Below are 26,056 nucleotides of genomic sequence, written 5' to 3' on the forward strand. Positions count from 1 at the left end.
AAGGCAGACGCTTAACCGACTGAGCCACCCAGGCGCCCCCGAATATTGTGGTATCTTAATACATGTATTAGGAACACATAAAGATATAAAATGACTCCTTAGGCTTAATTTTTTAAGATATAATATTAATGACCTGTTAAAAGTATTATCTTTTGAGCATCTTTTCATGTGTCTGTTAGCCATCTGGATGTCTTCTTTGGAAAAATGTCTCCTCATGTTCTTCTGCCCATTTCTTAACTGGATTATTTGTTTTTTGGGTGCTGAGTTTGATAAGTTCCTTGTAGATTTTGGATACTAACCCTTTATCAGTTATGTCTTTTGCAAATATCTTCTCCCATTCTGTAGGCTCCCTTTTAGTTTTATTGATTGTTTCCTTCCCTGTGCAAAAAATTGTTGTCTTGATGAAGTCCCCAAAGTTCATTTTTGCTTGTTTCCCTTGCCTCTGGATATGTGTGTAGTAAGAAGAAGCTATGGCGGAGGTCAAAGAGGTTACTGACTGTGTTCTTCTTTAGGATTTTGATTTCCTTCCTGTCTGCCATTTAGGTCTTTCATCCATTTTGAATTTATTTTTGTGTATGGTGTAAGAAAGTGGTCCAGTTTCATTCTTCTGCATGTGGCTGTCCAGTTTTCCCAACACCATTTATTGAAGAGACTGTCTTTTTTCCATTGGATATTGTTTCTTGCTTTGTCAAAGATCAGTTGACCATATAGTTTTGGGTCCAGTTCTGGGTTTTCTGTTCTGTTCCATTGATCTGTGTGTCTGTTTTTGTGCCAGGATCATACTGTCTTGATGACTACAGCTTTGTACTTGAAGTCTGGAATCGTGATGCCTCCAGCTTTGCTTTACTTTTTATTTCTTTTTCAGGACTGCTTTGGCTATTCAGGCTCTTTTGTGGTTCCATACTCATCATCAGAGAAATACAAATCAAAGCCATAATGAGATACAACCTCACACCTGTCAGAATGGCAGAAATTAACAATACTGGAAACAACCATAAGAGACTCCTAACTACTGAGAACAAACTGAGGGTTGATAAAGGAAGGTGTGTGGGGGGTGGGCTAAATGGAAGATGGGGATTAAGGATGAGCCCTGGGTGATATATGTAAGTGATGAATCCCTAAGTTCTGCACCTGAAACCAATTTATGTTAACTAACTAGAATCTAAATAAAAACTTGAAAACTTTTCTTTTTAAAACTTTACATCTCTTAAGATTAGGAAAATGTCTCAGAATTTCAGAAAATGTGGTAACAAATTTCAAAATGTACATGCTGTTACAGTATTTTATGCAAATTCACCAACTCATGTAAATTCTGTTGATTAATAAGTATTTAGACAGTAGTGAGGGTAAAAAGTAACTGAAGGCATCCAATTATCATACCTTCCTCTAATTGCTGTGTTGTGGTTTCTCTTTGCATTCACAATCAATTGAATTAAATCAACATTTAATAATTATAATTTATATATATTGTTCTCTGTGATTTTAAAAATTAAACTACAATTATATAATATGAAATTCACTTTCTGTGTCTTTCAACTGGAATACTTTAGGTACCACTTATAAGTGGAATCATAAAGCTTTTGCCTTTGTAACTGGCTTATTTCACCTGGCATAATATCTTCAAGGTTCATTTATGTTGTAGCAGGTGTCAGAATTCTCTTTCTTTTTAAGACTGGATAATGTTGCTTCCACACGATCACGCTGAGCTACTACCCGGGCCTGGAATTGGGCCGCAACCTCAGCCGCGCCTGCCGCCTGCCGCCTGCCACCACCTCTAGACCATGGACCCCCGCAACGTGAGCGAGCTTTGGGCCTTCGTGAAAATGTGGAGGCAGGATCCGAGCATTCTGCACTCCAAGGAAATGTGCTTCCTGCGGGAGTGGGTAGAGAGCATGGGGGGTAAAATACCACCTGCCACTCATAAAACTAAATTCAGAAGACAATATCAAGGAAGAAAAAACAGATAGTAAGAAGGTGGAGGAAAACATAAAGACAGATGAACCATCAAGTGAGGAAAGTGATCTGGAAATTGACAATGAAGGTGTGATTGAACCAGATACTGATGCCCCTCAAGAAATGGGAGATGAAAATGTAGAGATAACCGAGGAAATGATCGATCAGGCAAATGATAAAAAAGTGGCTGCCATTGATGCCCTAAATGACGGTGAACTACAGAAAGCCATTGACTTGTTCACAGATGCCATCAAACTGAATCCTCGCTTGGTCATTCTGTATGCCAAGAGAGCCAGTGTCTTCATCAAATTACAGAAGCCAAATGCTGCCATTCGAGACTGTGACAGAGCTATTGAAATAAATCCTGATTCAGCTCAGCCTTATAAATGGCGAGGGAAAGCATACAGACTTCTGGGCCATTGGGAAGAAGCAGCACATGATCTTGCCCTTGCTTGTAAACTGGATTATGATGAAGATGCTAGTGCAATGCTGAAAGAAGTTCAACCGAGAGCCCAGAAAATTGCTGACCATCGGAGGAATTATGAGCGAAAACGTGAAGAGCGAGAGATCAAAGAAAGAACAGAAAGGGTTAAGAAGGCTCGGGAAGAACATGAGAGAGCCCAGAGGGAGGAAGAAGCCAGAGGACAATCAGGAGCTCAGTGTGGCTCTTTCCCAGGTGGCTTTCCTGGGGGAATGCCTGGTAATTTTCCTGGAGGAATGCCTGGAATGGCAGGGGGAATGCCTGGGCTCAATGAAATTCTTAGTGATCCAGAGGTTCTCACAGCCATGCAGGATCCAGAAGTTATGGTGGCCTTCCAGGACGGGGCCCCAAACCCAGCGGATATGTCAAAATATCAGAGCAATCCAAAGGTTATGAATCTCATCAGTAAATTGTCAGCCAAATTTGGAGGTCAAGCGTAATGCCCTTCTGACAAATAAAGCCCTTGCTGAAGGAAAAGCAACGATCACCCAATGGATGTCGCAATAATACAAACCAGTGTACCTCTGACCTTCTCATGAAGAAAGCTGGGGTGCTGTGAAGAGAATGCCTACTCCTCTGCCCCATATGCAACTGAAACATTCTATAGTGGTTTGCCATTAGGGTATTCATTCAGATAATATTTTTCTACTAGGAATTACAAACTTTAAACACTTTTTAAACCTTCAAAATATTTAAAAAACATATTAAAAGGGTGTGTTAGTCCCTACAATTTTCTTTACTAATTATTTCAGTTTTTTTTTCTTTGGATTAATTGGGCAAGGAAGATACTTCAGGGTGGAGGATTTATTGCTCAGTTTGAGTGAAATAAAGGTTTATTACTAGGGGGCAGATATAACTGACATTTAAATAGATGAAGTTTGAGTTGGAGATATGGTTTCTGAGGCATTTTGACTTGTCTTTTTAAATGCTTTATTTTTTTAAACACAATTTATTTGGATAAAACCATTGGGACCACCAGTATTGCAGTAGGACCTGGGTAGGGACCGGAAGTGCTTGGCAAGGCAGCAGCAACCTTACTCCTTTTATATAGTGGGCACCCTTGTGCAGATGCATTTAAATCTTACACTGTGGTGAAGGGATGATTTTTATAATGCTGCGGTAGAATTGGATTACTTAGCTGTGTTGTTGTCTGATACAGAAAATAAATGTTTGCATTATTTCCACAGGGGAAATAAGGGAATACTTTTCTGTTTATATTTCTGTGTTTAGAGTGACCTTCCTGGTCAGAAAATACCCATCTCTTTGTGTGCTTTCTACTTGTTTTCACCTCCCCCCCACCCCCCCATACTCTTCTTGGGCTAAAGATAGTCCTTTTTCACTGGCTTCATCACTACTGTATCATTCACAGCATAATTGTGCAAGTATATGTCATGCTGGGTTTAATATGTAATATAGTGATTATATAAGGTAATACCCATAACAGCTGTAGTTTCTTACTTGGCCAAGCGATTTCATTTAAATTATAGGTTTCCACTTTGGTGAAATCTTGCCATGTCAAAAAATGTCAAAGGGATTCCCTTTGGTGTTCAGTCTTCTACTTGGGAAATACTGTTGGAGTTGGAGTTTATCTTACATTATTCATCTTCATAGTTTGGAGAGTATGAGGTTTGAATTCATTGATATACGTAGAGGGGAACCAAACTTCTTGATCCAACATGAATTATAAAATTGATGAGATCCATGGTTCTTCATTTCGGGGTTGATGAGTCATTGTGCTCCTGTTTAGCTCCTAAATACTGCACCATATCCCCCACCTCTCCTTTTTCTCCCTCCCTCTCCTCCAAGGATAAAGAAACGATAGATTTTCTGTTGTACATTCAACTCTTAACATTAATTAAGACTAAGTCCAGACACTGTACCAGGAATTGCTAGGGTTCTACCTATCTTTCAATTTAAAGAGCTGGTGTTTAAAAACATTTTCAAGGGTAGGGATGAGACCCTCTGTACTTTGCTTATTTTGAAGAATCAGTGGTAGGAACAGTGAAAAAAATTCCATGGAATACATTTTTGAAGTAGCACATTTCTGAAGTCATAAGTAAGTTGATTCAGGTTCTAACCCTCTGCTGTACACAAGCAGATAGAAATACATCTATGAGTGAGAAAAGGCTGTAGGCTAACTGAGCATGATTTTTAAACCCTTTAAAAATAGCATATAAACTTGCAAAAAAAAAAAGACTGAATATTGTTCCATTGTGTATACTCCATTCTGCGTGTATATATAACACATTTATCAAGTCATCTATCAGTGAACAGTTCACTTACTTACACCTTTTGGCTATTGTGAATAGTGCTGCTATGAACACATATGTACAAATATTTGTTTAAGTCCCAGCTTTCAATTCTTTTGGGAAGATATATATTTTTATAATGCATTGCTATTTACCTCTGATCAAAATTTAATAATTTTTGAAATATAACTAGAGCCCAGAAAATATTTATTGAATGCATAAACTTTATTCTATAGTCTGATTATTTGGCAATTCTTACAAAATGATGACATAGTTTTATGGATCCTCAATCCTCCTAATGGTTAAATGCATTAGCTTGGACTCATTCCAAGAACATCCTATCAATACAGGTTATTCCTAGAGAAATACAATAACATATGCTTATATTAGTATTTTAATTTTAAAATAGCTTTAAACTGAAAGTGAAATGCTCACATAAACATAAGTTACTAGCACACTTTACAATTATTTGAAAATAATTATTTGAAAATAATTATTTCAAAATATATCTATCTACATATATATCTAAAGTGTTTCATAAATATTAGTTAATTCTTTCAAGGCTTTAGCTGTATTTAATTAAAGCATCTTAATTTATATATTAGAATTATTCTGCTACCTACATGCTCAATAATTATGTTTATATATTTCCTTTAATGGCAAATTATATGATTTTTCTCTTAATTGTAACTGGATAAGCTTTAAGTATAATTTAATAATTTACAGTATTACTAATCATTTATTCCATCTGTTTATAGGCTTACTTCTCAAAATGTGTCCATTTTGACTTTCCCAGTTTCTTCAGTGGCATTGGTAAATCTTAACTCCTTGTAATTTCTTTTCAGGCCTAATATTTTGGAAATAATGCTGCTAACTTGAAATTGTTAAAACTCTTGTTGACTATAAAAAAGCTAAAATGTGAATTTTCTTCACTCAAAGGTATCTTTCTTTCTATAGATTGTATCCTCTTTCTTCCAGTTATTCATTTTATGGTAATTAAGAAAATTAGACATTTAGCCTCTTCTTAATATGTTGGAGTTTCTCAATATATAGGTTAGGAGGCAAGAGTTAAATAGTGGTGTTGAGATTTACATCTAGTGCATTCTAATACACTTTGAATTTGCTTCTTAAATAGGCTGACATGTGGCAAATGAAATTTAATGTTGACAAATGTAGAGTAATTCAAATTAGCCTCAGATATAATAAGTGACAGATAAAAAATTATAGATAATTGAAGTGATGCATGAAGACCTTGAAAAAGACATTCAGTTGTTAACAAAATTTCAGGAAACTTCTCAACTAAAAAGAAACTCTGTGCTCTTTCTTGAGACGTCAGAAGTTAAATACAAAATCCAAATACCTCCAACTATGTACTAAGTTAAGTAATGTTTAATTGGACCACGCGGTTGTAAATTGAAAAAAGTTGCATTCTTTTTCTGGACAAGTCACACATCCTCTAGAGAGACAAGTAATGTTGTCACTTTAATGCTTTCTAAAGTACTTGAACACAAAATGAAGGCATTTCTCTTGCTATCTATTAACATCTGGAGTGCAACTGTTGGCATAAAGACCAGAAAATTCTGCAAGGGTGTTCTGGCATGGCACTTTAACTCAGAAGTCTCCCGGTAAGAAAGAGCAACTACCAGACGGCACAGTCTTGTCCAGCTCCTGGGTCCCAGCTAAGCTATTTAAGACATCTTTCTGTCTTAGGTCAGAAGCTATGTGTCTTTCCAGTTCAGTTCACTGTAGTGGGCATACACATTAGACTAAAATCTGCTTTAACTCCTTTTAAATGATACATTGCTTGAAGGAGCAATCAAAACCCACCAACCTATAGCAAAAAAAATAAATGAAGCCAGTATTGGAATATCAAATATTTTTCTGTTTTCGCTTCTTACTTTAATCCTTACAACTACAGGAAGCAGGAAATTATTTTCCTTCTCTTGTCTCTAGTCCTTAAACTCAAAAACTTGGTCTGAAATCCTATTCCCAGAATACATGCACTGTAACATAAATAAATCAGAATTTCCTATTTGATGCTTTTAAATACTAAAATTAAACAACATGGGGCATTTATAGGTACTTTATGGGTAACCATACATAACATACTTGTGTGATCATATATTAATGCATTTAATTGTTTTTAGGCATATATAGTTTATATTACACATACTCTCATGTGAGTTTATTTCTTTGCCACACTATTGTACATCTTTATAAAAGAAGGAGTTTAACAACAGAGATTAATAGTCTGCTGGTTTCCTTAGTTATAAGTAATCTATAGGAGTAGAAGAAATAAAGCTTGAAAAGCATAAAATTTTAAAGGATTTCCAACACAAATTCAAATGAGAGAGTATTTACTGCCTTCAATTTCCATCCAACTATGACTCTTGGGAATCAACCTCTGGTGGTCAAGGACTGATTTACCTGAGTCATCCCCATGGCACTTAGTATATAACAATGTAATTATGAAACTTGACAAATGTTTTTGATAATGGTGTCATGTTTCACATAAGACTGTAGTTCATGGAGACAGACAAAAATAAATTAATCAAATATCTCAAGATTTTATATCTTACCTTGTACACATGCAGATACCTCATTTAATTTTATTAAAAATGTAGTGAAATTAGGTATTATTCTGCTTTACAGAACATTGCATATGTGCATGAAGTATCCTTCATTTCAATGTGAATACAATTACAATATGCAATATAATTCAACATGTAGCTCCATTCAGAGATTTAAGAGAAGGGGAGCTGTCTGTAACTCTTCGTGAGGCATACGTGGGTAAACATGCATTAGTGTTTACAAACCATGATAACTGAAAAATTAAAAAAAAATATATTATCAGGATGCGTATAGACACGTCTGTAATCATGTATATAATTAAATTGCATAATTAATTTTACAACTAATATATTTATATTTTTAACAGGAATTTCAACCTTCTTTTATCTAGATTATTACAGATGAAGGTGCTGATAAATAAAATGTACTCATTAAAAATGCCTGAGGAAACCAGTCCTACATTGTATTCAGAAAGCTTAGTTCAAAAACTGTCTTTTCCATTTTAAAGCATTCATTTGGTTGAATTTTTTGTCCATTTACAGTAGAATAATGTTCTTCCCAACAGAGTTGAACAGAGGAGTGCTAATCTTTATTCATAAGGCCAATAAATTTGGTCTGCTAAAGGCTAAAATGGCTATGAGCAAGATGAACGGTGACTTTGTTTAGCTTTCTAGTGACAGCTATTACAAAAGGTTTAGGTTATTTATTTTTGGCTCACTGATAAAGATTGTGGTATGGCAGGTGAAACACCGGATAAAATGCTTTCAGAAATTGGTTTATAATTATATCCCCAAGAGGAAAAATAAACCATACATATACATATATATATATATATATATAGACAATCTCAGTTCAGCAAGGGAAACATTTTAAATTTTATGTAAGTCAACATGTGATATTATGATTTCTTTTGGGAAAGTAAACAAACCATTCACAGTTTATATTGTTTTACATTATTACTAATATTTCTAATAATTTTATTACCTTAGTTTTATGATGTATTATTCTGAAAGGTATTATTTCTTCTGTTCAGCAAGAATAGCAAAATTCTCTTTTACTACTAACAAGTCAATGGGGGCTTGAAAAGTTATGTAGCATTAAAATGAAAGAGATATCTTTGTGAAGGATTATGGGAAAGTATTGTTGTCCTTAGTAAACATGAGGTTATTTACTGTTTGTGATACTTTAGATAATGGTTTATGTTTGGTTTTAGAGTCCATTGTTAATGATTCTTGTGGCTTGCATGATAGAGAGGCACTATATAGCTTCATCCAATTATGTAAACAACTACGTCCCTCCTCCAAATAATTTTTGCTTTGTTTTGATTTTGGCTTCAGAATTTGGGAGTCTGTTTGTACTTAATATGCTTAAGGATAGATTTATTAGAATTAAACATAAGATCTAGATTTTTTTAGTATCTAATTCAGATTTTACGATAAATTCTTCAAAAAGCATTGTTTACAATTAAATATAAACACAAAAACATATCCCAAAGTCATGTGTTCATGCTGGATTATAAATTTCTATATATTCCCTTTATAACAGTTAACACTGTTAACTTCATTATTTTGGTCAAAACATTTCAAATTGTGAAAGTAATACATGACAATTAGGTGCTGAGTACTTTCTGGTCTGCTCTCAGTGGCTCTCAGTGGTTTGGATTAATTTTTCTGGTGGAGTTTGATGCGAACACACTGTCTCTGCTCACATCTGCTCTCTCAGTTTAAAGAAATGCCATCTTGGGACTCCTGGGTGGCTCTGTAGGTTAAGCGTCTGCCTTCAGCTCAGGTCATGATCTAAGGGTCCTGGGATCAAGCCTAGCTTCAGGGCTGTCTGCTCCGGGAGAGTCTACTTCTCCCTCTCCCTCTGCCCTCTCCCCCATGCCCATTCATGATTTCTCTCGCTCTCTCGCTCTCTCCTTCTCAAATAAATAAATAAAATCTTAAAAAAAAAAGAAAGAAATAACATCTTGTTTCTCAATGGTGAACTTTCTTCATAATAACATATTATCCTGGACCACTGTGGTGAAATATCATTCCAGTTTCTTTTTTTTTAAATCCAATTCAGGCTTTGATTAGTTGTAGACGGAGAATCCCATCTAATCACTGCTGAACAAACTATCTCAGCTTCAGTTAAAATACTACATTTTAAAAAATCCTGTTATATCCTGATCGAAAAAGTGTGTGGAGGTTGAAATCATTAAATTATTTTATCCCTGTTTTTTGTACTTTTCAAAAAATTATTTTCAAAGGAATATTGTTATATAGAGAGAAGGGAGGGGAGCATGGAGGGAAGGGAAGGAGGCAGGGGAGGAGAAGGAGGGCATGAGAGAAGACAGGAGAAAACAGAGAAGAACAATTTACTACGGTCTTCTGTTCCAGAGAAAGGAGATTTGGTGACAGAGTGAGCACAAACTTCAGTTAATGCTCTAGGAGCTGTCTTTTGAGATTTATAAAGCCTATAAAAATATAATCACCTTAAAAGCTATTATATGAGTGTGAGATGCCAAAAAAGTCCGTAGGCGATTTGTATACTGGCACTGTAAAGTGATGATTAAGAAATTCTTCCATTGAAATACACGATAGTTACCCCTCTACACAGACGTCTTACTAATTCGGGTGAGGGTATGCTTTAGAATTTGCCATGCTGAGGGAGAGAGAGAGAGAGAGACAAAGAGGAGAATCGAATTACACTCATACATCCTCACACTTGTAGGAAATACTTGTATGTCTTGGTCAAAAATGTCCACCTCACAAGTCACCTTTTCTTCCTGGGCTCTCAAAAAGAGAGAACCGCCACAAATTTTACATGTGTCTATATTCTCCTTGCTACAAATGATTGCTATTTATTCATCTGACAACTATTTTTCAGCTTCTACCTTTCTAGGTGCAGAGTATATCACAGCCAATAAGATGAACAAAATTATTCCATTTCCTTTGAATTTATACTCTAATAGAGAGATATGCAATAAACAAATGATATTTAACTAATTAGATGTAATATAATAACAGGAAGGAAAATAAAGCATGGAGAGTGATAGGGACTCCAAATGGGAGTCAAGAATCTAACTGACAATAGGGAAGGCCTTATTGTGCAGGAAATATTTGCACAAAGGGCAACTAATATGAAGCATGCAGTCCTAGAAGTACCTGATAGAAGATGAATCAGGCGGGTATATTCAATGCAAAGCCTTGAAACAAAAACATGTCTATTCCAGGCATAACCAGCATGCAGAGAGTGGCTGGAGCAGAGTATGTGGGCTGGAGGGCAGAGCTGAGCCGGGTATGGGTTTGGGGGCATTCGTGTAGGAACTCAGGGAGCACGGCCCAGATTATGACTTTGCTCTCACTGAAAGTGGTAGCATCTGCAGGCACGACGTGACTTAGATATAGTTGTGAGAGTGACGGGAGTCCAGGGTGCTCTGGTGGTTTGCAACTTGGGCAATGGCGTTCAAGCTAGAGATAAAATTTGAATGTATTCGGCAAATTCAGTTTTCCAGATATGCAAAAGCCATGGAGACTAGTTACATTTGGTGTCTTATTTACACACATTGGATGTTACCAGATACTTCATAGAGTTTTTTCATTTCATTCTAATGTTAGGCTGCTTCTAAAAAAAACTATAATTTTTAAATCTTTCATTTAAATAATTAAAGTGGACTTATTTGTTGCTGATAGGCAACTTCAGCCATTAGTGAAAATTTCCTCTAGTATAATATCTGCCTTATGAGGGGTGGAAACATAACAGCATTTAACATATTTAGAATCTCTACCCTTTATCCACTCACAAAGTACATTTGGAGGAATATGACACTAAGGAAGACACAATCATTATTTAACATGATGTCTATGTCAAATTTCCATAATTGTGCTTGTGATTCTGTGGCTATGTAAAATGTAAATGTTGTTTAATGAAGGGTTCAAACAATTTTTTTGTTTTTTAAAGATTTCATTTTTTTGACAGAGAGAGAGAGAGACAGCGGGAGAGGGAACACAAGCAGGGAGAGTGGAAGAGGGAGAAGCAGGCTTCCCATCAAGCAGGGAGCCCGATGCGGGGCTCGATCCCAGGACCCTGGGATCATGACCTGAGCCGAAGGCAGACGCTTAATGGCTGAGCTACCCAGGCATCCCTGTTTTAAACAATTTTTATAAAAAGTTCCAGAGAATTCATAGGTGTTATTTCTTAGCCTTACAAAATCCACTTCCTTTATATAATATAGATAAAATACTATGTTTCTTTCTAAAAGATTATAATTGCTCAAGGTTTTTTGAGTTTTGAGTGCTCATCATATTCCAGAAATGAATCTAAATGCCTGATAACTTCACCTCACTGATTCTTTGTTAACTCCATAATGTAAGTACCATGAAACCAATGGAAAAGCTGGGGTTTAGAAAGTTTAAATAACTTACTAATAGTCCAAAGATGAGTAATTTTTGAAGAGAAATTCTAAACCGAGAATTCAGAGCCTGTTCACGAAGCTTGCTTTGCTACAAAATACTCTGTGTGAAATTGAATCAATTTAGGACTTACACGATGGACAAGCCTCCTGAAATAAAGACCACAGAAGAGCAACGAAGAGAAAGACTTTATTCACTGCGAGGAGCAAGAAGAGTCTGAAAGTTAGCAGGGGTTTTATACGTTACAGGTCCTCAGACTGGTCAGAGAAAAAGATGGAACAAAGAAATCAGATTGTGATTCAAGGAGGAGGGAGAAGGTGTCATCTTTGGTTCTTACACGTGGGCGACGGAAGGAAAAGCAAGTCCAAAAAGTGCATTCTATAGATTTGAATTTCACAAGAGAAAGGAAAGTTTAAGCGAATCTGGGACAATAGGATCTATGGCTTCAGTTTTAGGTTCAGAAAAAAAAAAAAGGTTCTTTTGACTATAGATGCAACTTTTAGTATGAAATCCAGAAAAAAAGATAAAAAGTTAATCCTTTACCTGTTTTATTCAGTTTATTGTTATTTAATGCCTAGCGAGAACAGTGAATACATTTGGTTTCCATTTATATCAGTTTCTACTTGCTCAAATCTTATGTCATGTTTATGGAAACAATATTTGAAGCTTTTTAAAATATCTTGCTTCAAATTGTGAAATATAATTTTAGTTCAGTGATACCCACCTCTGGAGTAATTTAACAACACTGTCAAATTAATCTCTTAAATATGTGTGTGATACCTCAAAGTCCCTAAGACAGAATTTGAGACAATATTGAGCAAAGCAAAATACTATTTTTTTCACCTAGTTAACAATTTCAATTTCCTTCTGTGTGTCATTTTAATTTACTGTAACTGAAAAAAATTGTTGAAATTTTATATAGAAAATTTACTCTCTTTAGTAAAAGAAGTTTTAATGTTTCCTAGTAGTAGTAGCAGCATATTTTATTCGGGTCCTACAATAAGCATGCATTGATTACCTACTGTTGAAAAATTGATTTTAGCCACTGTGTGGCATACATACTATGCTGAATTAGAAATATAACTTCAAATGCAAATTGATAAGTACGGATTTTATGTTTAATAATAGTAAATCCTGTTTTATGTATTAGACAGCATAGATCCTTAAGCTCCATTTAGTCTGTGTAAATTCTTGCTTGTAGAAGATATCAATAGTGATAAGAAGAGATAAGTGAACATAACAGGCACAGTTAAAATTTACATTCATAATTCAGGAGTCCAGCCATCTAATTTAACTTGATATACTCTCACTTGTCATGCATCCAAATGAGCATGAATTCAAAACCATCCCACATGCATGCTGAGCTTTAATATGTGCTACAGGCTAATTTAAGTCATCGTATACACAAAATTTGCCAATGTAGTCAAGACATGTTTTCAGAAGAAGGAAGGAAAACTCTTCTTAAAGGTACTGCTTTTCCGTAGCTTCTTGTAGTTTCTATTTGTCTAATATATTTTTTAAATAGCTTAGAGTTTCCACTTCTCATTTCTTGGAAGAGAGGAGTAAAAGTCAAGAGAGATAAAGCATGAAGTGGACATTTCAGGGAAAGTCAGTTAAGCCTTCCAGGAAAATGGGTTTCTCTGTGCATATGCCTGATCTCAAGTTTGGAGGAATAAGATACAGATATCAGATATCCCCCAGAGCCAAAAAGAGCCTCCCTGGCCTGTTTTTAAGGTAAGGAACTAAGCCCAAAGAAGAAACAATGAGGATTAGAAACAAAGTGCAGGATACAAATAAAGATTTCCATTTTCCCAGTTCATCTTAATTTTCTACTGCCTAGAGACTCAGCAAGAGTGATTCGATATTGGTCAAATATTTAGAAATATAACATTCTACTTCTCCCCTCAAAATTTAGAGATAATACTAATATTCTAACCATGAAAATTTTAATCTTACGTTTTTAAAATATTTTTAGTCAGTTGAACCAGTAAATATAAAGTAGCTTTTATTCCCATGGGATATATGAAATGAGTGCCTTTCAATAATTAAAGTATGACATGTTAAATTATATTTTTTAATGTATTAAAAATAAACAGTAAAAAATAAACTAAGGCTATATTTGTTACAAAAATATACGGTATTTAAAGGTATTGTGTGTTATGCATTCGATATGCATTATTAAATGCAAAGGAATAAAAAGTGGCCGCAGTCTTATCTGCTAATCCGAAAACCTATTGAGAAAAGAAGCAACATTCTTCTGAGAGACACAACAGAATTCAATACTCTACTTTGTGTCATCTGCAAAGAACTGTTACCTGATGTAAAATATAAAATAAACAAAGACAGTAGGGACAGACAGAGACAAAATATGGGAGAGGAGAACATGCTCTATGGACAATCACAATAACAGTTAACTGCAACTAAATTCAATGGCCAGATCCTGGACTTGAAAGGGATTCAAAGAATTAAAAGAACATATGTTCAGATACACAAATACGATATGATCTTAATAAGGAAAGAGTCAATAAATCTTAACACAGAAATTGACCTAAAAAAAAAAAAAAAGGATCAGAACAAAATGGACCGCGCAACTTATTGCCCTTACAGAGTAACTGGGACGGGACTTGCTTCGCACTGTTAACAACTGGAGAACTGGACGAAATATCAGTAGTCAACAGCTTTAGGACATTGGCTAATTGTCAGCGCAGCACCGGGATTTGGGAGAGAAGGAAAACAAATGAGTGGCCCCTTCGATCACACTGGATTCTGCCTGGGGTGGCTTTCTGGCTCATGGTTTCAGAAGGGCTGTCCCAGCAGAGCCTCTTCTCACATTGAGACAGAGATCATAGTTCTGGGGCTACTGATGCTGGGATTTGCAAACAGCAAATCTGATACCTACATAGGTCTCTGATTCTGGGTGTTAAGCCACACACACATGCTGTAAAAATATACAAAATGGGCAAATCCTAAGCAAGCTGATGGAGGCTGCCCAAATTCTGGGATCACATGTGATAGAGGTAGCTGGGAGTTCCAACCAGCCAGGGTAGTTTTTAATGATTTCAGGCCTGTTCCTATTAACGGCATCCCTGTCTGCCTCACTCTCAGTGATCAGATATCGTTACGTGGCCCTTGTAACTCCAGGAACCTATCATCCTTACAAAATCCAAAGAACCTACTTTGAGGGTGCTGCCATTGTCTTGCCTACAGGTAATAGTCACTTTAGAATTCTTTGAGGTTATTGGGACTCTTGTCAAGAATGCATTTCATCTCTCATGAAGGGAAGATTATCTGGGCAGTCTTGAGGGACAAATTTAAGGTGTTGGTAAGTCTTACATGATAAATATGCCCTAGCATGCCAATCTCCGTAAGTTGTTGGATAGTTTTCTCTGTAATACGCTAAGGCTGGCATTTTCACTTGATTATTGTAGACCTTTTTTAGGGTCAAGTTTCAGTCGACTGAACAGTCTACTCATGATGGCCACTTTAACCATTATAGCTCCCCCACCAGGGAAGAGATGGGGTCTCTTATTGATAAAGGCATCTTGATGGCATTTGGGGCCATCAAAGTCAACAGAATCTGCCTGTCTCCATCCCTCCCCATATTAAGGGTTTCACACCTTCCCAATTACTATTCTTTCGCCCTCACTTTCACTTAACAAATCTTGTGAGTTTGTGTATTAAGTGTGTGTTTAATTCAGCCACTGATAAGAAGGGATTTTGTATCACAATTGGTTTGATGGTCGGTAGCTTTGATACTGTCATTTTTTCACCAATTTCTCCAGTACATATAGAAATAACTAGTGAAACATATATTCCTTATATTTATTAAAGAGTTCTATTAAACCAACCACTTTGTCACCAAGGACATTTGCTTTTTACTCATTTGATGTCGTTGTATCTACAAGTGGTCATCTAAGTAACTATTTTGCCACAGTGTGGCTGGTGTAGCTTTTATCCATAGAGACAGGTTTCCTACTGTCTCTAATCTAATCAGATCAGAGAACAAACTCCAGAAAACTAAGAACCAACTCAGATACCCATTTTTTTTTTAAAGATTTTATTTATTTATTTGAGAGAGAGAGAATGAGAGAGAGCATGAGAGGGAAGAGGGTCAGAGGGAGAAGCAGACTCCCCGCTGAGCAGGGAGCCCGATGCGGGACTCGATCCCTGGACTCCAGGATCATGACCTGAGCCGAAGGCAGTCGCTTAGCCAACTGAGCCACCCAGGCGCCCTCAGATACCCATTTTTAATGTTTCCTTCCTCAAAAGCATTCTCAGTACCAGTCTAGGTTTGATCACAGAAACAGAACTGCTTAAAAGACAAATAGGGGATTACCAAGGTGCCAAAAAAGGTGTGGATTTGGGGGGAGGTATTTTTACTAAGAATTGAATTGTCTCCAGTCTTCTCCTACTCTGGTAATTGACCTCCCGACCTAATCATCAGTTTTAACCACTCTTCAGTTTGGAGGAGGTGCTGCATCATTAATAATGCTGAAAGTAGACCTCTGGCTTTAAATGCAGCCTTTCAAATGATGATTAATCCCTTTCAGCTTTTCAATGTATTTGTCCAGTGTGTGGCTTGCCCCCAGCACACCTCTCAAAAGCCTGAGGCATTACACCAGTCAGGCTTTGGGAAGGGGCCTCCTGAAGGCCAAGGCAATTCCCGGAGAGAAGCTTAGCTGAGGCGAGGAGCTGTCTGTACTTGGAGCAGACAGGGGAGGAGATGAGTGCTTCCGGCCTGTAAAAGACAAGAGTGGTCTGGGTAGGGCACCAACCTGTCCAGAAGATAGAACAAGAAACAATACTTTACAACTAGTTTTATAAGGTCTGAAAATGTCATCAAGAAATATAAATTACAGACCAATATCCATCATGGATTCTTCACAAGTGCTACCAAATCAGATCGAACAATACAGAAGAGGAATAGATGCACCATAACTGGGGAGGAGCAAGAATGCAAGTTCACATTAATGTCCAAAAGTTAGACAATCATCATATTGACCGAAGAAAGGACACAATCTAGATGCTCTTCTCAATAGATACCGAGAAAACTTTTGTCAAAATTCAATGCAAATTCATGAATAAAAATTCATGGAAAACTAAAAATAGAAAGAAATATCCTTCCAATAAGAGTCTTTACTGGAAAACCTACAGCAGGCATTATACCTAAACATAGAATATTAGACTATTTCCCCCCTATGGTAGAAATAAGTTCTGTTCAACATGGGATGGGTGCCACAACACAGCACAAAACAAGAAAAATTTGCATGGGAAATTTAAGAAAGAAGATTAGAAAAGAAGAAATAAAATGTACTTAGTCATGGAAGGCATGAGTGTTCCCACAGGAAGAGTCTGAGGCATATAGAAAACAAGGTAATAAATGATTTTAGCAGTCACGATATATGAAGTAATATAGACGTATCTCATTTTTATAAGCGATCTTTAAGCTATTAAAAATGAGATGAAACAATTATTCAAAATAGTATCAAAATGATAAACTGTTTAGGAATAATTGAACAAAAACTATTAAAAATTCTATACTGAATATTAAAAAGTATTGCTGTCACAAATAATGAAAGGCAACTAAGTGATAATTTTAAAATAAGTAAAATATATATTATAAAATTAAACAGCTATTATGGACATTTAAACATACATAAAATTATTAATTCTACTGCATTTTATACAAATATGTGTACATGTTATTTACTTTAAAAATAGCATTTTCCTTGGCATGAACATTATAAACTTTTTTTAGTCAACAGTACAATGAATTTAGAATGCCTTTTTAATCCCCGTCTCCAATTCCTCCTTCTATAATTCCTCATCCTTCACCATATTTAACATAAATAATTACCTCTGTTATGTATGCAGATGTCATTCAACTAAGTGCTTAGTTATGCCATGTATATTCATTAACTCAATATCCATAAAAGTCTAACATGAAATATGATGCCAAATTTGTAGATTTGAAAGCAAGGGAAGATTTATCAACTGATGAAATGATGAATGAATCTATGTCTCTGTTACTTCAAAGCTGGACTAATTTCCGTACCATTTTATTTAAAGGAAAAAACTATTCAGGCTATGATGTCCATCTGGAATATTGCACAAAATAATAAAAGGAAAAGATTCAAAAATGTCACCACACTATGGGTGTCATAATTTGAAGCAGTCATAGATATACTTTAGATATGTTAGAAACAGTTTGTTTTAAAATTTATTTCATCTTGTAATAATAACATGGGGCAGCCCGCATTCACTGCTTGCCTAGTAATCAAAGTACAGGCATACTGACTTAACCTGTTGTTCTATAAATTTTGAGATAGATATTAAACTATTTATGAGGTAAAGTTATTTTCTCTTTCGTTTTTTTAACAATGATTGTATTATTCATTTAACACCTGACATGCTGAAAATTTCTTTCCAAAATGGGATGTCACTTTATTTTTTTTTTAAGATTTTATTTACTTATTTAGTTAAGAAGGGTGGGGGAGGGAGGAGGAGCAGGGGAAGAGGGACAAGCAGACTGCACACACTGAGCTTGGAGCACGAGTCCTGAGGCCATGCTGGATCACACAACTCTTGAGATCAGAACCTGAGCCAAAATCAAGAGTCAGACTCTCGACCGACTGAGCCACCCAGGTGCCCTGGTGTGGGAGAGCAAGACCTCAGCTGGTAAAAGAAACAATAAGAACAGGAACGTGCATATATGGCAAAAGCTGTATTCGTATGGCAAAAGCCAACCCTTCCCAAATCATTTCCTACTGAAAACAGTACGTGCTGAAAACAACAATGATGGTGCATAAGTTAGGCCTACTGAGGTTGGCTCTGCCATCTCCGGAAGCCCCCTAGTTAATGCCTCACTAGGGCCCCTGCTGATAATCACCCACACAGTTCCTTGCTGCCCCTCATGTGATTGCTTTCTTGAGTTGTTTTTTCCTTGTTTCGCATACTTTACATTCTATGATAATAATAAAACTGAGAGTCCCCCAGCCTCCAACCCTTGGCGGTGCCTAATGGTGCGGCGCCTTCAGGCCTCTCTTTGTTCCAAGTTATTGGACTCAGAGTTATCATTTTGTCTCTCAATGAACGTGCTATGTGGCACCCTGGGATGTCACTTTAGATTTAAAAATACTTTCAAAGTGATATGGTTTTAAATAAATGTCTTAGAATTTATTTAAAACATCTATAATCAAATCCAATTTTTATGCTAACTTCATACAGTGACTGTAATGATACAGGTCCGTTTTATCTTAGTCATATAATCTCTTGTTTTCTTTATATTAATGACCTTGAAACCTATATTGTGAATTTTTGCTGATAAAACTTGAGTAAGAATTTAGGAAGGAGTATTTTCTTAGAACCAGCTAGAACTCTGAATAGTTTTGGAAGGGATCACGTTGAAGTTAGAATACCTAGTCATTTGCAGTAGGCATCAGCATTAACAGATTGTGGTAATTCTTCATGTAAAAGTTATTGTGCACATTCTAATATGACTTATCTTAAAATTACTTATGTGCACAATTTATGCTACACGGCACTAAATTGAGATGAACTTGTTTTTTTCATCCTGACTTTTTTCTTAGGCCAGCTTTTTTTTTATGTTATTAATTCATAATGCATGACTATTTTCTGCAAGTTAGGGACCCTGCAGATAATTGTTAGTGCTTTTCCCACGTCTTCACTGTGAGCATGCTTTCATTTATTTTCTGTCTTAACACAGTCTTTTCTGAGTAAATTGCAGGCTAATAAGTGATGAAAACAGGAATCTATGGGTTAATAAACTACTCCTTTTTTTGTGAATTGGGCACTATGGGGAACTAATTAAAGTTTTTACATCCTAACTGAGAAAACTGTTTACGTTGAATCTACATGGGACCAGGGGCCATGCAAAGCATGCAAAACCTGGTTTTGTTAGTGAAACAATTTCTACAGCTTCCAGAGGGAAACCCTTTCCTCACCACAAATTTAGAGCGTTATGAGATGGCCATGGCTGGGCAGCTGGGAAAAATGTGTGGTCACAGCATAAAAGCTTTGAGAAATGGACTACTTTCAAACCTATTTAATCACAGAAAAAATAAAAATAGTAGTGAAGGCAAGGCAGGCAGTAAAAGAGAAAAGACATGATTTCCGCCTGCCAAAAATTTGACAACCCTAGTTATAAGAAAGTCACGGGTGAGGGGCGCCTGGGTGTCTCAGTCCCTTAAGACTGGACTCTTGGTTTCCGCTCAGGTCATGATCTCAGGGTTGTGAGACTGAGCCCTCATGGGGCTCTGTGCTCAGTGGGGAGTCTGCCTGAAGATTCTCTCTCTCCCTCTGCCTCCCCCACCCCCCGCTCACACATTCTCTCTCTCTTTCTCTCAAATAAATGAGTAAATCTTAAAAAAAAAAAGAAAGAAAAGAAAAGGAAAAGAAAGTTATGGGTGAACATTTTACCAGAATGAAGCTAAGCAATTTCTGAAAACAGAAAATGGTACCCCCAACCCAAACCTGTGGATAAAGACAGAGGAATTAGCAGCCAGCAAAGCCGGTGAACACCTGCCCTGTGGAACTCCCTCAGGAGTGACCACGCCGGGGGCAGCAATGTCAACAAAGATGATATCCATCATTCCATTCTAGGCTCTCTTCTGGATGTCTTTTAACTGTCTGCCCTGATCGACTCTCAGTGCTTTCCACCGTGCTTTTTCCTCCTGCATGTTTACTGTTACAGAGGAGCTCAGTGAGCTTTATTCCACGTGCTTTCATTTGGCTTCAGACAGATAAAGAGGCACTGACAGAAGAAGAAGAAAGAAAATGAAGACAAGGTATTCCTTCCCCCATGACCTTCCATGTGTGGTCTGTAGTTTTGGGAGGAGATGCTAACATTTTTCAAAATCTACCCCCATGCCCACTGACCCCAGAGTCATAACTACAGTTAGAGCCCAAGTTTGCCAGACGATGAGTACTGGTACTGTAGAAGATAAAAATTTTCATCCTTATATTTGTACTGATGTTTATTTATACAAATATATATATGTATATATATATATATATATAAACTACTAACTTATATGTAAAATTTTAAAAATAAGAAATTCATGCAGTTATACATATACCTATATCTTTGTGTGTGTGTGTGTGTGTGTGTGTGTGTGTGTGTGTGTGTATGAATCAACTCTATGGTAACAGTTGTGCATATGTCCACTTCTCTTAGAAGTCTGTGGTTTGCGTGGACCAGGGTTGTTATGTTAGCCTTTTTGGAATACTACAAATAGTACGGTGCATTTAATGCACAGTTCTGCGGGAGATTCTTATGGAAAGAAGGGCATCAGTGTGATTTACCACAATTCTCGACCGATCCATTTCTGATTGTTATTTTCTGTTTAACTACTAGTATGAAGGATGTTTTTGATAATAATACCAAAATCAGTCTAGACAGCATCTTTTAATTTAAACTATTCTCTTAGAATGTATAATGTAATGAATCAATCAAGTAGTTTATATGAGAATAAAAGTTCGTTTAGAGTCCTCATATGGCTAGGGACTGGATAACAGGCACTTCACAAGCATGGTTTTCTGCAAACAATCCCTTCCTGTACTCCTATTGTGTGCTAAGCAATGTATAGCCAAATCATGAGCCCTGTTCTTTTCTGGTTTGTTTCCTTTGGTTTTGCTTTTATAATACCGAGGTGTCTATGAATGGGTCCATGCTATTTGAATTCAGCCATTTAAATATATTATGATATAGGAGTAGGCTCGATTTGAAGGCAAAAACTAACTTTTACATAAAAATTGGGAGGGAAATAAAATATATGTGCCCAAAATGATGACATACATATTTTAACTATCAGTGACAAAAACTTCTAAATTCAGCCTTGTGACGAAATAAAAATTACAAGCTGTTGAATTACATTTCTCATCGTATAAGGCTGTATGTGTGTGTGTGCGTGTGTGTGTATGTGTGTGAACAAACTTTGAATTTACTGACTTTATTTAGCAAGGTGTGGAAAAGATATGTTACACACCCAGTCCAGATACATAATGCTATAAGATATTAGCTCTAAAGTCTCACATTATTTTTACTTGTACATTAATTTTCCCTTAGCTATATGCTGCTTCAGGAGGTTATAGTCAGTCATGTAAATGTATTATTAAAAAGGGCAAGATAATTAGGGTACAGAACAGATGCATGATATTAAAATACTATGACAAATCCCTTGCCAAATAATTTTGTTCTGTATATAAGACAAAAACAAAAAACAAAAGCCCACTTTATTAATATGTCATAAAATATCAAGAAACTAAATTATTTTAATAGGGTCATCTTTATATTGGTAATCTCTATCATAGATTTTCATGTTTCTGAGGTTGTAAACTCCTAGTAAAATATATAAGGCATAATACAAATTGGCCCATTTTTCTTTATATTTCATATTTCATACTGAGTAGTTTACAAAAGGACATATGAATGTTATCCCCTAATATTTTACATGGAAAATCTTTGTCCAGTGCCTTTATAATTGAAGAGCAGCTTGAATCTCTGTTGACATTTTTTAAGCATCGTGCTCATTTGGCTGTTGTAATAACAGGTCATCTTTTGCCAATACCCAGTTTTGCACTTTCTGCTTTCTCTGGTTATATTAACCAACAAAAACTGGGAAAATTATCTTTGCATCCGTGCTCCTTGCACATCACCTGGCACAAAGGCAGCCTGCTAAGTGCTGCGTGGTTAGAATGCTAAAGCACACAGTATGGATAATGGAGCCAATGCTGCCCATTCCTGCTGATGGAAGTACTCAATGTCTCAGCTCTCAGGCATCAGATTGACAAGGAGTCCAATCAATCTTTCTCTCAGTTCCTATTCCTGTTATGTGTCCTGAAATCCACAAGTGGTTATTAGATTTACACATTTCCCTTCTATGCTGGCTCTCAACTCAGGCATTATTACTTATGAGTCTGGATAATACCAAAACTGCTGTCAGAGACTGCTGGCTTCAGCACAGGTCACAGTGTCACTGTCTTGGATAACAGGACCCTACAGGGCATGCAGAAATTAGTTCAGTTACTCCTCCAGGAGTGTGGGCTGGGACAGTCTCTACTGTCACTGCCTCTTTGACCTAGGAACAAAATACGTCGCTCTTTGGTAACATCAACGCTTTTTTCTTTCCAAATATGTTATTTCTGTTTTGACATTTTTTGACTGATAAAAAAAAAAACAAGTTTTTTTTTCTAAATTTTCTGTTGCACTGAAGGTATCTTTTTTTGGGTGATATCAAAACATGTTCGTGTGTGTATGTGTGTTTACATATCTTAGAAGCTTGGATTTTAATCACTGTCTCTACAAAATGTTAAATATTCCTCTGAGCAAAGGCTACCTTCATATTTAACTTTCCCTGAAATTGTGGAAATTTGCCATTTAATAGTCCTCAGGGAAAAACACATGATAGATAATTCACATAGTAAGGATAGTCTATTTGATGTACTTCCCTTTATCAACTCATATTAACTTACAAATTCACTTACCTTTTAACTGAGATATTTAGCTAAGGTATTTCACCCATTAAATTATTTTATGCCTATGATTTGACTGTCACATATGTCACCTACTATTTCATAGGCTCTCTTGGTCTAAATTTAAATTTTTCTCAGGTTTTAAGAGTTTCTGTTTCTATCTAGATGTTTATGACTTTTATAGTTCTTAAAAGAAAATTACTTTTTACTAATCAAGATTGATATAAGTGAAGTTATATCATATTTTCATGTTTTTTATTTAATGAATATTCATGGAGCAGTCACCATGTGCAAGAGCATGAGGCTATGAATTCTCTAGGAACAAAATCTAGAGAAATTTTTTGTTTAAATTAAGAAATCTACCCGAGCAGCTACTAGGAACCTGAAGGAGGGCAGTCAGAGAGCTATAAGGAAACCCTGTGAGAAACAGATGGATTTCAAGACAGTCCTTTGGAAGGCAATCAGGTGGTCAGCCCTTGATGGCAGATATATAGGAGCTGCTCTACACCTACTTATGGCTGGAGAAAACATGGAGTGGCTTAAAGGTCATAGCCGCCCTGCCCTCCTTCAACTGCAGAGATATTTTGCAAGGTATCTGTGAGTGGAGAGTCTCCCATGTGATTCTCAGGAGCCTGAGAACCATCCACGGCTGTGTCTGCTCTGTATACCCCAATTTTTTTTAATACAGTACATGTGGCACTTACCACTTAATAGAAAACATCCTACCACATCCCACCTACACCTTCCTTTGCATCCCTGGAGGTTACTACTTAAATCTTTCAAAGGTCTCATTGGAATGTGTTGCATTAAATATTAGGGTATGTTGGTAACTGGATATTTGGATCCAACCATCTAATGTTGCTCTTCATCTTGGGGTCAACAGATTTGGAAAATAAAACATTAACCTTTTTACTTTCCTGCAGAGCATATTTACATTTAAGAGTGTCATTCCCACCCCAGTTTCAATCTCTGCATATTATTTGGGGATTAACAAAAGTAATGTTCTTTTCCAAATAAGTTGCCAAGAGCAAGCCAAATACAATCTTATGTAAGACATTCCACAAGAACCTCACTTTGCTATCATAATTTATATGGATTTTATTCACAGTTATTAAACACTGCTTTAAAATATCTCAAAATCACTTCAAAATGCAATTTATTCCATGAAAATCGAATGGCATCATTTTTAATCAAAATTCAAGAGAATAAAAGAGAAGTATTTGTAACCTGGAAGTTGCACCAGACCTATGCTTTCTGTGTCAACCTGATATCAAATCTACTGCCTGTGAGCCAGGAAGTGACATTCATGTGAAGCTTCTTCACTCTAGAACCCTTTATCAATAGCAGCACCAAAGTTTGCTCTGCCTTTTGCTACTACCCAAGGCTTGGAAGTGTGTTTCTCTAGGCTGCCTTAGCTCCAATGAAGCTCTCCTTTTCCATGATGCCATCATTGCAAACGCCATCGCCTGGCTCCAATTCCATCTCTTTCCATCTCTTGGGCACTAGTCCCAGACTGTTCTTTACTGTAAAATCAAAACACATAAAGAAAACTCAGTCTTAGGCTATTTTGTATCCAATGTTGTCTTAGGTTGAGTTGCTATAACAAAGTGCCACAGACTAGGTGGCTTCAACAACAGATATTTATTTCTCATCTTTCTGGAGGCTGGGAATTCTTGAGATCAAGGTCTGGCAGAGTTTGGCTTCAGGTGAGAGCGTCCTTCCTGGTTTGCAGATGGTCCTCTTTTCATGGTATTCTCATGTGGAGGAGATAGAGCAAGATCCTCTCTCCAATGTCTCTTCTTACAAAGACACTAACCCAGTTCACAAGGGCTCCACCCTCATACCTAATCACCTTCCAAAGGCCTCACCTCCTGATATTATCATATTGGTATTTCAAAGTGCGAAATTAAACGTGTGAATTTCAGCCGGTGAATCTGGTGAATTTCATTATGACTTTTTGGGGAACACAAACATTCAGTCCACAACAGATGGTGCATATTTCCTTTGTCCTGTTTCAAACACTTGCTGCACACCAACCCCAAACTGCCTTCAATTTGAAGGGATGTATAAGGTGTGGCCCACCAGATCATGTGCTCAGTTCATGCCCACACATCTCCCAGGATCAAAGTTAACTTATATCACAATTTGTTTAGCTCCACGTGTAAGAGTGGGTTGGCATTAGAAGAATGCTTTTGGAAAAAGTTCTCATTATGTGAAGGCTAATGAGTGAACAGGTATATGTTTGAAAACTCAAATATTCCTAGTTCTTCTATTTACCTAGGTTTGTATGTGAGATCAGGGTGGGATGTGCCCACTGGAGAGGATGCACTGGAACTATTTCGATTTCAATTTCAAAAAAATATACAGGCAAGATAACAAAATATATATGTGGCATGTTGAACTTATTTATTTATTTATTTTTACTTTTATGGGGTCCTTATTCCTAGCCATCCACCAGGAAAACCTACTGATCTAGGTACCGACCAGGAAAATGTTCTGCCATAAGAATACTTTTTTTAACGGAGCCTGGAGGCTCAGTCAGTTGAGTGTCCAACTCTTGATTTTGGCTCAGGTAGTGATCTCAGGGTTGTGGGATCAAGCCTCACCTCAGGATCCATGCTCAGTGGGGAGTTTGCTCAGGGTTCTCTCTCTCTCTCTCTCTCTCAACCTCTGCCCCTCCCCTCCCCTGTACTCTCTCTCTCATTCTCTCTCTCTCTCAAAAACAAACAAACAAAAGAAGACTACTTTTTTTTTTAATAGGAAGGAGTGAAAAAAATGAGCTTAACACTTCCGAGTATGTAAAGACGACTGTGATGGTCAGTGGTGACGCCAAGAACATCTTCTGAAGAATACTGGGGGTGAAAGCACAGTGGTTTTGACTGGGGACTAAACTGCAGTTGAGGGAATGGGGA

The 26,056-nt window shown here is 36.6% G+C and overlaps 1 pseudogene; it reads left to right on the plus strand.

The window, feature by feature from the left end:
- The first annotated feature begins 1,766 nt into the window (after window positions 1-1,766).
- LOC114208931 (hsc70-interacting protein pseudogene) lies at window positions 1,767-2,874 on the plus strand (annotated as a pseudogene).
- Window positions 2,875-26,056: the final 23,182 nt, after the last annotated feature.

Source organism: Eumetopias jubatus, unplaced genomic scaffold, assembly GCF_037043125.1.
Source record: "Eumetopias jubatus isolate StellerSeaLion01/CBP00866 unplaced genomic scaffold, mEumJub1_p1.0 scaffold_16, whole genome shotgun sequence".
NCBI classification, from domain to species: domain Eukaryota; kingdom Metazoa; phylum Chordata; class Mammalia; order Carnivora; family Otariidae; genus Eumetopias; species Eumetopias jubatus.